This window comes from Chiloscyllium punctatum, chromosome 8 (genome assembly GCF_047496795.1).
Source record: "Chiloscyllium punctatum isolate Juve2018m chromosome 8, sChiPun1.3, whole genome shotgun sequence".
NCBI classification, from domain to species: domain Eukaryota; kingdom Metazoa; phylum Chordata; class Chondrichthyes; order Orectolobiformes; family Hemiscylliidae; genus Chiloscyllium; species Chiloscyllium punctatum.
Window position 1 is genome coordinate 44,193,111 of NC_092746.1, and position 15,285 is coordinate 44,208,395.

The following is a 15,285-nucleotide window of genomic DNA, read 5'->3' on the forward strand; positions in this document are numbered from 1 at the left end:
AAAAGTTTCATCTTTGACACAATGCATTGGAGAAGGGTTGCTCATCAAATAATGTCATAATACTAAATGATAATGGAAGGAAATTACAAAACACTACAAGCAGGAAATTCAAAAGCAAATCTGAAAATAAATGTTGCAATTTACAGTATTACTCCTTCAGTAGTGCAGCCATTATGGTATTTGTTCAAATGTTTTAATTCCTTTGTGATGCTTATGGTATGATGTCCATTAATGGGTCAAGACAGATGACCTACCACCTGTTGCTAATTGCCTAATATTGCAGAGCAAGCTGCTTGGAAGTATGATATTGATAAGTTTGTCTAGTCAGTGGTGATCTACAGTGCCACTTTCGATGCAGCAATCGCCCTGTTGGGGAATTGCGGGTCTACACCTTTGTCCTTCTATTCCTTTCTCTGTTGTGATGCAAACTGATGAAATTAAATTGCTCCCATTTCCTTGGGTGGATATTGCTATCTTGGCTCACTCATTTTATATCCCTCACAAACTGCTTGATGTCAGATTATAGATAGCATATCTTCATTGATCAAGAGACTCTTAGAAACCCAGATCTAGCATTATTATAAGAAATGTGTCCCAGCAATTTTAGAATCATAGAATTTTATAGTACAGAAAGAGGTCATTCAACGTATCGTGCCCATACTGGCTCCCAAAGTAACTACCCAGCTTGCCCCATTGTTCAAGCCGATCTCCAAAGCCCTCTCAATTCATCATTTTCGAATATATATCCAGTGCTCCTTTGAAACCTCCTATGGAGTGTGCTAGGCAGCACATTCCGAATCCTAATAACTTTGAGTAAAGCTGTTTCTCCACAGCTCACTCCTAGCGCTCTTGCTGACAATCTTGAAATTGTGATCCAGAATTACTGACGTACTGACTAGTGGAAGCAGAATATCCTTCTGTATTCTATCAAAATCATTTGCAATTTTGAACATCTCAATAAGTCACTTAATTTTTTTTTGTTCCAAGGAGAATAAGCCCAATTTCTCTAATCTTTCCTTGTAACTATAGTCCCTCTTTCCTATAGTAAATCTCCTCTGCACTCCTGCAGTGCTTTAACATCCTTAAGTAAGGTACTCAGAATGAATGCGATACTCCAAATCTGCTCTGACCAATGATTTGTAGAGATGTAGATCACTTCCTTGCTTTTATACTCTTTGCCTCGACATGCCACCTTAACAATTGTTTCATCTTACCTGGTCATCTTTAGAGTGTTATGCATGTGAACCTCCAAAGACCCTGTACTTCCCCTCAAAGTTACACTGTTGAGCCTGTATTGTCTCAGTTGGGTGACTTTCCCCTCTCCTTCCTGTCATCCACCACAGATCGCAATAACTGAAATGACTTTGGAAATGTGCAGAATGGGCATTGAATCTGTGTTGTTGGAGCAGTTAGTGGATCAGTTTCAAGATTTGAATACTGAGTTAAAAGAGCACATTCCAATGATCAACTGGTGGCGTATAAAGCCATGTCACTTAGACAAGTTAGGCAAGATTTCTTCAAAAATGTAGGTGCTAAATGAAATAATATTAAGTATGAGGTTAATCAACTTTTTCTGGAAATGTTAGAAAAAGATACAAAGCCCAGAGAAGTGGAAAAAGTTAAGATACAGATTAAATATGATCCTATTAAATGGGGAAAACAAATTTTGAGGGTGTAAATAACCTACTCTTGTTCCTATGATCCATGAACAACAGCAGTTAGTTTCTAGAGTTTAGATGATTTAAGTACATCTTGGAAAACGTGGTCAAAATATCTCATTTAACAGGTCAGCCTTGGTTAAACATCCTTCAAAATTTAATATCACATTGGAATTCAACCATCCCTAAGTAAGACATCACAATATTAAACAAACTATCCAAGATGCACAACAAGGCAATTATGTATTCAAGGGTCTTCAGAACAACCAGGGGCATGGCAATGTATGCAGTGGGGGTTACCAACTTTGGCCGAACCTATTCCTGTAGTTTTATTATGTGAATTACTATCACCAAGGAAATCTCTTTCCCTCTTTAAGATTTTAATAACTATCAAATGATACTGTTTAAAAATAGTTAAATAAATTTGAATGATAATTTTTCTCCTATGGTGCTTGCAGAAGTTCTGAATTACTTTTCAATTCTGAACAGTTGGAACTCCTGAAAAGTTAGTTGCTAGTTTGTATTCCAGCTTGATTTTAAAGCCCTAAGAGTTCTGTAATAGGTTGTAATACTTGACCTTGAAGAAAAGAGTTTATTTTGTCAACATTTTTCTAAGCCTTCCAGTTTGCACTTAGCCAGGCCTTGTATAGGAACTGGAGCATATGGCTATCTTATGGGAATGATGTATTTATTTTAACTGTAAATATTATAACAACTTAGAGTCAGAACACTCCTGCAGAAAAAAACCTTTTTTAGATCTGCATGGAATCAGCGTTAGAAACTGATTGGTGTGCATTCTGCTCCCACTGAGTGAAATTAAGAAAACTCATCTATTCTCCTGAATGCCTCAGAAGTGGCTGCCAGTTAGAATTCCTACAATATGGAAACAGGCCCTTTGGCCCAACAAGTCCACACCAGCCCTCCAAAATTTCCCACCCAAACCCATTCCCCATTACTCTACTCTATATTTACTCCTGACTAATGCATCTAACTTACACATCCTTCAACACTATGGGCGATTTAGCATAGCCAGTTCACCTAACCTGCACATCTTTGGATTGTGAGAGGAAACCTATGCAGACATGGGAACAATGTGCAAACTTCACACAGTTGCCTGAGGCTGGAATTGAACCCTGGTTCCTGGTGCGGTGAGGCAGCAGTGCTAACCGTTGAGCCACCATGCCACCCAATGATGAGACAAAAAAAACCCTGCACATTCTGGAATCCAAGGTAGACAAGCAAGATGCTGCCTGGCTTGCTGTTTTCTTCTGATGAAATGCGTGAGTGGCTGAAAAACTGCAGATGGAGTTCAATGTGGGTAAATGCAAGGTAATGCAGTTAGATTACAACAAACAAGGGTCGAGCTATCACAATTAATGGTAGGATCTTCGGTAGTTTTGTAGAATGGAGGGATCTTGAGGTTCAGCCATTCACGCATTTCATCAGCCTCCTGCTTGTCTACCAGTTGCATGAAACTGAGGAAAAGAGCTAAAGCCATCCAACAAGCAAAGTGCTGCTCCAAAGGTGCCCCTATTGCCTCCTGTGTTATTGATCAAACTCACTCCAATGCCAAACTGATGCCATAAGTCGGTTCAACTTGGAATATCATCCTGGTTTGAACTTTACTTGAAGTTTGCCCTACTCTTTGTAGGCTGTAAATTGCCAGGCTGTGGGAATTGAAGCAAGTAGTAGTCAAAAGGCAACATTTTAGTACTTTCTGCCATTTGACGTGAATCAAGTCAAATTGGTCGAACTAATATTTGGGTATGTTCCCGTTCCATCACAGCACAGATCCATCAAGGTGGAGGCCTCTGACCAATGGTGTGCCACAAAGATCGGTGTTGGGTCCACTGCTTTTTATCATTTTATATAAATGATTTGAAGAATGGTTAGTAAGTTTGCAGATGACATCAAAATTGGTGGTGTAGTGGACAGTGAAGAAGTACAATGGGACCTTGATCAGATAGGCCTATGGGCTGAGGAGCAGCAGATGGAGTTTAATCTAGGTAAGTAAGAGGTGTCACATTTTGGCAAGGCAAACCAGAGCAGGACTTATACAGTTGAAAAGGTGTGGAGCTGGAAAAGCACAGCAGGTCAGGCAGCATCTGAGGAGCAGGAGAGTCAATGTTTCGAGCATACGCCCTTAATCAGGAATGTGGAGGGGAAAGGGGGAGTGGGCCTCGGGGAAGGTGGTCAACAATGTGATCAACAATGCTGCCCAGCACATCTCCACTCTTGAACCCCATCCCTCCAACTGCAATAAGGATAGAACCCTCCACCCCCACCCCCAGGTCCTTGCCTTCCACCCCACTATTATCTAGATACAATGCACAATCGTCTGCCATTTCTGCCACCTGCAATCAGACCCCACTACCAGAGATATATTTCCCTCCCAACCCCTATTTGCGTTCCGCAGAGACCATTCCCTCCGTGACTCCCTCATTCAGTCCACTGCACACCCAGCAACTTCCCTTGATGCTGCAAGATGTGTAAAACCAAGCCTCAAAGGATCGTTCCGCATCCAGCAGAGATTTTCCTGCACGTCCAAACACCTCATCTACTGTGTCTGTTGCTTTCAATGTGGTCTCTTCTACATTGGGAAGACAGGACACTAACTAATGGAGCGTTTCAGGGAATATCTCTGGGACACGCTCACCAAATAACTCCACTGTTCTGTGTCTGAACACTTCAATTCCCCCTCCCACTCCACCAAGGACATGAAAGTCCTGGGCTGCCTCCACTGCTAAACCAAAGCCACCCGCCAACTGGAGAAAGGATGCCTCACCTTTGTCTTGGGACCCTTCAAGCACACAGTATCAATATTGACTCCATTAGTTTCCGAATCTCCCCTCTCCCACCTCATCCCAGATGCAACCCTCCAACTTGGCACTGCCCTCTTGACCTGTCCTACCTATCCATCTTTCTTCCCACCTATCCGCTCCAACCTCTCCAACCTATCACAATTACCTCCCAGCTGCATCCACCTGTTGCTTTCTCAGGTATCTTCCCCCACCCCACCTATTTATCTCTTAGCCCCTGATGAAGAGCTTATGCCTGAAATGTTGGCTGACCTGCTCCTTGGATGCTGTCTGACCTGTTGTGCCTTCTCAACTCTGAATCTCCAGCATCATCAGTCCTCACTTTCTCCTTATACAATTGACGGTAGGGCCTAGGGAGTATAGCCGAACAAAGAGACCTAAGGATGCAGGTGCATAGTTTCTTGAAAGTAGCATTGCAGGTAGACAAGATGGGGAGCAAGGTGTTAGGCACATTTTACTCATTTGTCGGAGCATTGAGTACAAGAGTTGGGATGTCATGTTGTGACTGTACAGGAGATTGGTGAGGTCACTTTTGGACTACTGTGTACAATTCTGGTTGTCCTTCTATAGGAAGAATAGGAAGAAGGCATCTGGATGGTATGTGAATAGGAGAGTTGAGAGGGATATGGGCCAAATACTGGCAAATGTGACTAGGTCAAATTAGGATGTTTGGTATGGAAGACTTGGACTGCTGGGTCTGTTTCTGAGATGTATGACTCTATAACTCTATATGATTATGGGAGACTGTTGGGAGGGACTTGCCTTATGTCCTCAAATTGACTTTAGACCCCATGTAGTAACATGGCATCATTTGAAAAATGGGGATGGGCACCAGGTACTTTGCTGTCCCACCCCCACCTCTGGCCAAACTCAGCTAATGAACAATTATTCCTAAAGTTTGATCACCACTTGGAGGCAGCACTGATGATATCAAGGGCACAGAATGCACTGTGGGGGACTTCAATGTCCATCACCAAGAGTACCTCGGCAGCACCATGACTGACCATTAGTAGAATACATTTAGCAAATAGTTTCCTTTCCACATATGACATATTGCTGGGAAATATCAGGGGGTTTGGAGTCAATGTTGAGGACTCATGTAACAGCTGCTTCCCAACTGTAAACCACAATTCCGTGGCTTCTGCTAGGCTTGACTGGCAGGTGGGACAGGACATACCCAGAGATGCTGGTGTTCTTTGGCGCGTAAGAGATGATTATGTCAGGCCATTGTTTGACTAATTCGTGGGACAGTTAAATTTGGCACAAACCCCCAGATATTATAGAGGAGGACTTTGCAGAGCCATTGTTTCTGGTGCCTAAGTCAATGCCAGACAGTTTGACTGGCTTCATTTCTTTTAGTCTTTATAGTAGTTCAGTACATTTGGCTTGTTTGGCCATTCGAGAGGGCATTTAGGAGTTACCCGAGTCACATATAGACAAAATCAGCCGAATACAGCCCAATTCCTTCACTTTAAGGACATTAGTGAACTAGATGAATCTTTGGCAGTGCAGCCACTGTTGATTGTAATAATGCGCTATATTTTAAATACAGATTTTAATTAACTTTAAATTTTGCCATCTCATTGTAGATTCTAATTCACGTTCCCAGATAATTAGCCTGAGGATTTAGATTGCTAGTCCACTGACATTACCACTATGTCTCCACTAACATGTGATTGAATGTGGTCACTTTTTGATCAGTCTGTACACTTTGTCTCTTTTTTTTCTGACTGTGTTCTATTCTGCTTTTTCCCATCTTAATTTCTTTTGTTTTGAAGTGAGGTAAGTAATGACATGGTATTGTGTTGGGAGAGTGAATGCATTCATCTCCATGAAATTGTTACCTTAAATGCAGAAGTATAGCTCTCAACTCCTTTTGCCTAATTATTCAAATTTCACACTAATCACTTGTTCCTGTGGTATTCCATAGTTCTTCACCATTCTAATATCTTCACCCCCACCCATTCTCTGCCATTGATCATACCTTCCTCTTGCTTGGCTATCACTTACTCTTGCACTTGATCAATTCACTACTTTTTTCAAATGTGGGAGAACAAAAACTTTTTAATTTTTTTTGTTTGTTCCATCTGTTTACCCAGACAGTCTGCTTGTTTTCAAAATTTAATGCAAATTTTAAAAATCAAAGTGGGGGGAAAAGTTCTTTGTCATGCTCTTGAACTTGCAAAGCGTAATTTAAAGCAGGTAATCAGAGCAGTTTTTTTTTCCACTGTCTTGTTTGGATTCGAATGCAAATATGTGTAAAAGCCGTTCATCTGCTATAGTCATGTGACTTAGATGAGGTATGCAAACACTAAAGGCAGCCATTTTAGAAGGAACGTCTGGATATAGGTTTGCTCACTGAGCTGAAAGGTTCATTTCCAACTCAGTGAGCAAACCTACATCCAAAACCTCAACCTGAGCTACAAATCTTCTCAAAACTCACTAAGTAGGAACATCTGTAAAGACTGCATTCTAACCATACTGCTGTCTGCTGAACCCAAAGTTGGTGTCAGAAGTCACGTTGATATTGAGTGCTGAAGAGTTTTAAAATGAACACCACTACTGACAAAGTGACACATGAAGATTCAGAGCTATAAAAGCTGTCAGCAGCACTTGAAAATGAACAAAAGAACAGTCCACAGCTGAAACACTGGAAGAGAAAAATGACAGCAGCTTTGCTTCTCCCAGCTGTGGTCAAAATGTACATTTATAATGGGCTAAACTGGCAAGTTTTCCCATGCTTTGTTAAAATTACAAAACAGACCAAGATCTGTTTAACAAGGCAGAGCAGCTACATGTTTCCAGACTTCCATCACCCTGGGAAGAGACTCTTTCTACCTCGATTCTCTCTGAAGAACGGACCAAAAAAAAAGGATTTAAAGATTTCAGCAAAGGCGTATTTTAAACTCCAAGTGAATGTCCTTACGAATGTTCAGTATTAGGACCCAAGGTTCAATGATCAATATATGAACTCATTTTAGTTGCACCTATTCACTCAACTAAAGATCTGACTTAAGACTGTAATATATTAGGTGCAATAGATCTGCAGTAAGAACATGTCTACTGGGAGAGGTAAACTTATTCTGAGGACCATCCCCCAAAACAAAACATATGCATAAGTGCTAACATTGTAAATCAGAAGCAGGAGCATACTCGTGGTAGATCAAACTAATTCTTGCATTATGATGATGAAATACTCCAAGTCCAAAAGGCAGAATGCAAGTACTATGGAGGACATCACAAAGAAGGATTCATAGCTTAAAAATGTGTTGCTGGAAAAGCGCAGCAGGTCAGGCAGCATCAAAAGAACAAGAGAATTGACGTTTTGGGCATAAGCCCTTCTTCAGGAATGAGGAGGGTGTGCCATGCAGGCGAAGATAAAAGGTAGGGAGGAGGGACTTGGGGGAGGGGCGCTGGGAATATGATAGGTGGAAGGAGGTTAAGGTGAGGATGATAGGCCGGAGAGGGGGTGAGGGCGGAGAGGTCGGGAAGAAGATTGCAGGTCAAGAAGGCGGTGCTGAGTTCGAGGGTTGGGCCTGAGAAAAGGTGGGGGGAGGGGAAATGAGAAAGCTGGAGAAATCTGCATTCATCCCTTGTGGTTGGAGGGTTCCTAGGCAGAAGATGAGGTGCTCTTCCTCCAGGTGTCGTGTTGCCATGGTCTGGCGATGGAGGAAGCATGTCCTCGGCGGAGTGGGAGGGGGAGTTAAAGTGTTGAGCCACGGGGCGGTTGGGTTGGTTGGTGAGGGTGTCCCAGAGGTGTTCTCTGAAACGTTCTGCAAGTAGGCGGCCTGTCTCCCAATATATAGGAGGCCACATCGGGTGCAGCGGATGCAGTTAATGATGTGTGTGGAGGTGCAGGTGAACTTCTTCTGATGGATATGGAAGGATCCCTTGGGGCCTTGGAGGGAAGTGAGGGGGGAGGTGTGGGTGCAAGTTTCGCATTTCTTGCGGTTGCAAGGGAAGGTGCCGGGAGTGGAGGTTGGGTTGGTGGGGGGTGTGGATCTGATGAGGGAGTCGCAGAGGGAGAGGTCTTTCCGGAATGCTGATAGGGGTGGGGAGGAAAATATATCCTTGGTGGTGGGGTCTGTTTGGAGGTGGCGGAAATGACGAAGGATGATATGATATATCTGGAGGTTGGTGGGGGTGGTAGGTGAGGACCAGTGGGGTTCTGTCCTGCTGGCAATTGGAGAGGCGGGGTTCAAGGGTGGAGGAGTGGAAAGTGGAGGGGATGTGGTGGAGAGCATAGTCAACCACATCTGAGAGGAAATTGCGGTCTTTGAAGAAGGAGGCCATCTGGGTTGTTCGGTATTGGAATTGGTCCTCCTGGGAGCAGATGCAGCGAAGGAATTGGGAATATGGGATGGCGTTTTTACAGAGAGCAGGGTGGGAGGAGGTGTAATCTAGGTAGCTGTGGGAGTCAGTCAGTTTATAGTAAACGTCCGTGTTGAGTCGGCGTCTGAGATAGAAATGGAGAGGTCTAGGAAGGGGAGGGAGGAGTCTGAGACGGTTCAGGTAAATTTGAGGTCGGGGTGGAAGGTGTTAGTAAAGTGGATGAACTGTTCAACCTCCTCGTGGGAGCACGAGATAGCGCCGATACAGTCATCGATGTAGCGGAGGAAAAGATGGGGGGTGGTGCCAGTGTAGCTGCGGAAGATGGACTGTTCCACCCAACGAATAGGCAGGCAAAGCTGGGGCCCATGTCGGTGCCCATGGCTACTCCTTTGGTTTGGAGGAAGTGGGAGGACTGGAAAGAGAAGTTGTTAAGAGTGAGGACCAGTTCAGTCAGTCGAAGGAGGGTGTCAATGGAAGGGTACTGGTTGGCTCGGTGGGAAAGGAAGAAGCGGAGGGCTTTGAGGCCTTTGTGATGGGGGATGGAGGTGTATAGGGACTGGATGTCCATGGTGAAGATAAGGCGTTGGGGGCCGGGGAAGCGGAAATCATGGTGGAGGGCGTGGGTGGTGTCCCGGACGTAGGTGGGGAGGTCTTGGACTAAGGGAGACAGGACAGTGTTGAGGTATGCAGAGATGAGTTCGGTGGGGCAGGAGCAGGCTGAGACAATGGGTTGGTTGGGGCAGTCAGGTTTGTGGATTTTGGTCAGGAGGTAGAAACGGGCAGTGCGGGGTTGTGGGACTATGAGGTTTGAGGCGGTGGGTGGGAGATCCCCCTGAGGTGATGAGGTTATGGATGGTCTGGGAGATGATGGTTTGGTGGTGTGAGGTGGTGTCATGGTCAAGGGGGCAGTAGGAGGAGGTGTCCGTGAGCTGGTGTTTAGCCTCAGCAATATAAAGATCGGTGCGCCAAACTACCACTGCGCCTCCCTTGTCTGCCGGTTTGATGGTGAGGTTGGGGTTGAAGCAGAGGGAGTGGAGGGCTGCACGTTGCGAGGGTGAGAGGTTGGAGTGGGTGAGAGGGGTGGACAGGTTGAGGCGGTCATTGTCGCGGTGGCAGTTGGCTATGCAGAGATAGAGGGCGGGTAAGAGGCCAGCACGGGGTGTTCAGGTGGATGGGGTGTGTTGGATGCAGGAGAAGGGGTTGTCAGAGGGTGGGCGGGACTCCTGGTTGAAGAAGTAGGCACGGAGGCGAAGGTGGCGGAAGAAATGCTTGATGTCTCGCCGCGTGTTGAATTCATTAATCCGGGAGTGTAGGAGGATGAAGGTGAGGCCTCTGCTGAGGACTGATCTTTCATCCTCAGAGAGAGGGAGGTGTGGAGGGATGGTGAAAATACGGCAGGGCTGGGAGCTAGTGTGGGACTGGAGCTGGGCGTGGGGATGGGGTTAGGCGTGGGGGCCGAGTCGCATGCGGCATGGTCGTTGTGCAGGCGAGTGACGTCACTGGGGGGCGAAAGTAGATGCGGCAACGGCAACTCCGGGGGGCAGAAGTGGCTGTGGCGAATGCAGAAACTGTGGTGTTCCTGGTGGTTGTGGACCCCGCGGAGGCCACAAATCTGTCGGTGATGGTCTTCCTGGCGATTGTAGAGGCGCTTGTCTGGGTGGCGATCGCGGAGGCTGCATGGTCGGTGGGGGCGGAAGTGACGTCATGATTTGCGGCAGCGGTTGCTGCAGAGGCCGCGTGGTTAATGGCGCCCAAGCGCTTCCGGAGGCCGATTGGAAGATTCTGGAACGGTTGAGGAATCCGGAGTGTGGGGATAAGTACACGAAAGTTTTTTGGTACTTACTATCTTTAATTTCCGATATGGTGAGGAAGAACTGTTTGTTTCGTGTATGGATTCTTCTGTGGATGAAGAAGAGTAGAGGTCCTTTACAGGTCATGTCCAGCATGAGGAACATAGTGTTACTACAAGAAGGTGAATCATTTTGCATACAAAGATATGGCTGGAAGGCAGCAGAACAAGCAAGTGCATCTCTCTCAAGTTGATTCATTCAGTTGAACGGGTGATAAATGGTTTGTGACTGTTGGAATAATGATTGCAGAAGGAGATCATTAAGTCAACATGGTGTCAGATATCAATGCTCCATACAACATCTTGACCTTCTCAGATCTGTTGCTTAACATCATTTCAAATATGAAGACCTCAAAAATTAAGTTGTGATGAAATGATGGCAACATATTTATGCTCGGGACAAGTTAATTGGAGAGCCCAATTATAATGACAAGAACAAGACCTTAAAGTTCTGGATCTTGATGGAAAGCAAAGGTTGCGTGTTTCAGCTGAAGAAAATCTTGAGCTTGAACCAGTAATCCTTGTCAAACCAAATTTCAAATGTCATAGCACCATCATTGAATGCAGATCAGATCTTGGAGTACAATGATTTGTTTACAAGGACAATATAACATTGAAGTAGATAAGAGTGTAAGAACACTTCAATAACTGTTGAGGAAAATTACAGCCACTGTCAAGGCCAGCCTGAAAGATGAGATTAAAAAAGTTTAGAAAAGAAAGAGGCAGTCAAGAAAGTGACAACTCCTCAGAATAGATTAGAGGCATCATAGTTCAGCATACGCATTGACGCAAAGCTTCTAAATAGAGCTGTGAAGAGATCTCACTACTTCATGCCAAATATTGTGACAAAATTCCTTCAATGTACAAAAGCTAACATCTTCTCTACCCTAAATGCAAAGATTGTTACTGGCAAGGGAGCTGGATAAAAGCAGCAACCTTTTTTTATCATTTATGAGATACAGATTGCAATATCCATTGCTCCAGAGGAATATCAATACAGAAAACATAAAAGGGTTAGTGAGTGGTTTTGCTAGTTTGTGGATAGAGTAACGTGATGGAAGAAGCCAATCAAAATCTTTTGCAACTGCTTAACAAAATTCTGGTCTAATTTCAATGTGAACCATTGTGCCAACTCAAGGTCAAGGATATGTATTAGCATTGAGGCACAGAATAAGAAGCAACCTTCATTAAATCAAGCTACTGTTGATAGCAGCACCAGCTCTGTGCAAGTATGACCTAGTGATGAAGTTGCACTGTGGTGTGACAGCTGTGAGACATGACTTACAGCAGTCCTATTACAGTAAGGACAACCAGTTGCATTTTGTCCAGGGCATTAACACAAGTGCAACAATACCGTACTCCAATCAAGAAAGGGAATCTGGTTTTTGTCTTTGCTTGTGGACATTTTTATCAATTTCTACTTGGAAGAGAAAAAGTGACCGTCATGTTTGCTTCAAAACATCTCCAAACAATGTTACTTTGTTTACAGGAATGCCATCTCAATGTAATGTTGAAACAAGGGAATCAGATGCACATTACAAACAAAATGCTAAAGGGAGGATAGAAAGGGTGTAAGAAGGGAGGGGGAGTGGCATTTTTGATCAGGGATAACATCATGGCAGTATTTAGGGAGGATGTTCCTGGGATCGCGTCCAATGAAATTTATTTGAGTGGAACTGAGAAATAGGGGATGATTACTTTTATTGGGCTTGTTCTATTGACCCTCCAATAGTCAGTGTAAAAATTGAGAAACAAATTTGTAAGGAGATCTCCGTTATCTGTAAGAATTGGGTGGTAATGGTAGGGGGTTTTAACTTTCCAAACATAGACTGGGACTGCTATAGTCTTAAGGATTTAGTTGGAGAGGAATTTAAGTGTGTACAAGAAAAGTTTCTGATTCAGTATATGGATGCACCTACTAGAGAAGGTGCAAAATTTGACCTACTCTTGGGAAATGGGCAGGGTAGGTGACTGAGGTGTCAGGGAGGGAGCACTTGGGCCAGCGAACATGATTCTGTTAGTTTTTAAATAGTAGTGGAAAAGGATAGACAGGATGTAAAAGTGGAAGTTTTAAATTGGAGGAATGCCAATTTTGATAGTATTAGGCAAGAACTTCCCAAGTTGATTGGAGGCAGATGTTCGCAGGTCAAGGGGCAGCTAGAAAATGGGAAGCCTTCAAAAAAAATGGGATAACAAAAGTCCAGAGACAGTATAGGGTGAAAGACAACACTGGTAGAAGTAGGGAATGCTAGATGATGAGAGAAATTGATGTTTTGGTTAAGAAAAAGGAGGAAGCAGAGATTGAGTGAGTGAATCCTTAGAGGAGTACAAATGCAGTAGGAATATACTTAAGAGGGAAATCAGGAGGGCAAAAAGGGGACATGAGATGGCTTTGGTAACTAGGGTTAAGGAGAATCGAAAATGATTTTGTGAATATATTAAGGACAAAAGGGTAACGAGGGAGAGAACAGGACCCTTCAAAGATCAGCAAAGTAGCCTATGTGTGGAACAACAGTAGATGGGGGAGTTACTAACCAAATATTTTGTATCAGTGTTGACCGTGGAGAAGGATGTGGGGGAATAAGATGGTATCTGACATCTTGGAAAATGTCCATATTACAGAGGAGGTGGTGCTGGATGGCATAAAGGTGGATAAATTCCCAGGACCTGATCAGGTGTATGTGAGACCTCTGTAGGAACCTAGGACGTAATTACTGGGTGAAAGTGAGGACTGCAGATGCGGGAGAGTTGAAGAATGTGGTGCTGGAAAAACACAGGAATTAGCCCTCCATGTGAAGGGCTTCTGCCTGAAATGTCGATTCTCCTGTTCCTCTGATGCTGCCTGACCGTCAGTGATTGCTGGGCCCCTTGCTGAGATATTTATATCATTGATAGTCATAGATGAGATGCTGGAATACTGGAGGTTAGCTAACGTGTGCCACTATTTAAGAAAGGTGGTTGGGAAAAGCCAGGGAGTATAGACCGGTGAGCCTGACATCCATGGTGGACAAGATTGTGGAGGGAATCTAGAAAGACAGGGTTTACATGTATTTGGAAAGACAAGGACTAATTAGGGATAGTCAACATGTCTTTGTGCATGGCAAATCATGTCTCTCAAACTTGATTGAGTTTTTTGAAGAAGTACCAAAGAGAAGTGATGAGGGTAGAGCAGTGAACGTGATCTATATGGACTTCAGTAAGGCGTTCGACAAGGTTCCTCATGATAGGTTGGTTAGCAAGGTTAGAGCTCATGGAATACAGAGAGAGCTAATCATTTGGATGCAGAACTGGCTCAAAGATAGAGGACAGAAGGTGGTGATGGAGGGTTGCTTTTCAGACTGAAGGCCTGTGTCCAGCAGTGTGCCACAGTGCTGAGTCCACTGCTTTCATTATAAATATAAATGATTTGGATGTGAACGTAGGAGCTATAGATAGTAAGTTTGCAGATGACACCAAAATTGGAGGTATAGTGGACAGCGAAGAAGATTACTTCAGATTGCAAAAGCATCTTGATCAGATGGGCCAATGGGTTGAGAGTAGCAGATGGGAGTTTAATTCAGATAAATGCGAGATGCTGCATTTTTGGAAAGCAAAACTTAGCAGGACTTATACATTTAATAGTAAGGTTTGGGGAGTGTTGCTGAACAAAGAGACCTTAGAGTGCAAGTTCATAGCTCCTTGAAAGTGGAATCTCAGGTAGATAGGATAGTGAAGAAGGTATTTGGTATGCTTTCCTTTATTGGTCCGTTCATTGAATATAGGAGTTGGGAGGTCATGTTGCAACTGTACAGGACATTGGTTAGGCCACTTTTGGAATTTTGTGTGCAATTCTGGTCTCCCTCCTATCGGAAGGTTGTTGTGAAACCTGAAAGGGTTCAGAAAAGATTACAAGAATGTTGCCAGGGTTGGAGGGTTTGACCTATAGGGAGAGGCTAAATAGACTGGGGCTATTTTCCCTGGTGCATTAGAGGCTGAGGGGCATGGGTAGGTAAATAAACAAGGTCTTTTCCCTGGATTGGGGGAGTCCAGAACTAGAGGGCATAGTTTAAGGGTGTGAGGGGAAAGATACGAAAAGGACCTAAGGGATAACTATTACACAGAAAGAGTGGTGTGTGTATGGAATAAGCAGTCAGAGGAAGTAATGGAGGCTGATATTATAACATTTAAAAGACATCTGGATGGTTATATTAAATAGGAAGGGTTTCGAGGGATGTGGGCCAAGTGCTACCAAATGGAATTAGATTAATTTAGGATATCTGGTCAACATGGACGAATTGGACCTAAGGATCTGTTTCTGTGCTGTACGTCTTTGACTCTGTCTCAAAGTAGAGGATGTTACGTGAGCAAGACATGTCCCGGATCCAACTTGAAGCAACAGCTCATTCTTTAGAAATTGTCAAGGCAATGGAGACATCGAATGTAACGGACAAGCACTTTTCTCAAAGCAAGTGAACAACACAACAAAATACAGCACCCCAGTCAAATGAAAAGTATGAAGCAGCAGTGAAGAATGTCGAATGAGTCAAACAAATTGAGCAAATCCGGCACCAGTGTATACAGGCCAATTCTTGGTGGGGGGTGGGATAGTTACTGAAAAAAAGACAAGGATAGCAGTCCAGTACAGTGA

At 44.0% G+C, this 15,285-nt stretch overlaps 1 protein-coding gene across 5 annotated transcripts in view; it reads left to right on the top strand.

Annotated features, from left to right (window-relative positions):
• Positions 1-15,285, top strand: part of LOC140480503 (cytoplasmic dynein 1 intermediate chain 1) — a 279,676-nt gene that overhangs the window by 28,003 nt on the left and 236,388 nt on the right. Inside the window, exon 1 of one of the 5 annotated variants that reach the window (XM_072575447.1) lies at positions 3,506-3,664. The exons of the other annotated variants lie outside the window; for them this stretch is intronic. The gene's annotated coding sequence lies outside the window, so the exon portion shown is untranslated. Of the gene's footprint in view, positions 1-3,505; positions 3,665-15,285 lie in introns of those variants that run through there. 5 annotated transcript variants of the gene reach the window in all.